Source organism: Elephantulus edwardii, unplaced genomic scaffold (assembly GCF_000299155.1).
Source record: "Elephantulus edwardii isolate Elephantulus edwardi_28Jun2011 unplaced genomic scaffold, EleEdw1.0 scaffold00058, whole genome shotgun sequence".
NCBI classification, from domain to species: Eukaryota; Metazoa; Chordata; class Mammalia; order Macroscelidea; family Macroscelididae; genus Elephantulus; species Elephantulus edwardii.
In genome coordinates, this window is record NW_006399808.1 from 15,164,920 (window position 1) to 15,165,439 (window position 520).

Below are 520 nucleotides of genomic sequence, written 5' to 3' on the forward strand. Positions count from 1 at the left end.
TTTGTAAAACAGCTAGCTAGCTGGCTGAGTAACTGGACAAGATCAATATTTATGTCCATTCCAAAGGAGAACACAGTCCAAAGAAATGATCCAATAGAATGTAAAAATTATTAAACAATATCAAAAGTATCGCACAAAATTTCTTGCTAAGATTGTTTAAAACTCTTGGAGCAGTACATCAATGGGGAACTGCTAAAAATTAAAGTTTGACCCAGAAGACACTGTTGGAAGGAAGGATATTTTTGCTGATGTCAGATAAATCTTGCCTGAAATCAGAGAATACTAGTAAGTTGTTTCTTTGGCTATTCTAAAGCAGATCAATTTACCCTTTGTTGTTCCACAGAAAACCAGGGACAGTGCCTGGGTATCTAAATACCAGAAATAGTCCAGGGTAGTGAATTATAGCTCAATTGTCACTTAGCAAGGTGGACATGGGCTTAAAATAAGTTCTGTACTTTTTATATTTTAATCCTGTAAATTTTTAAATAGATGGTTTTTAAAATGTACCAATCAGCGAGGG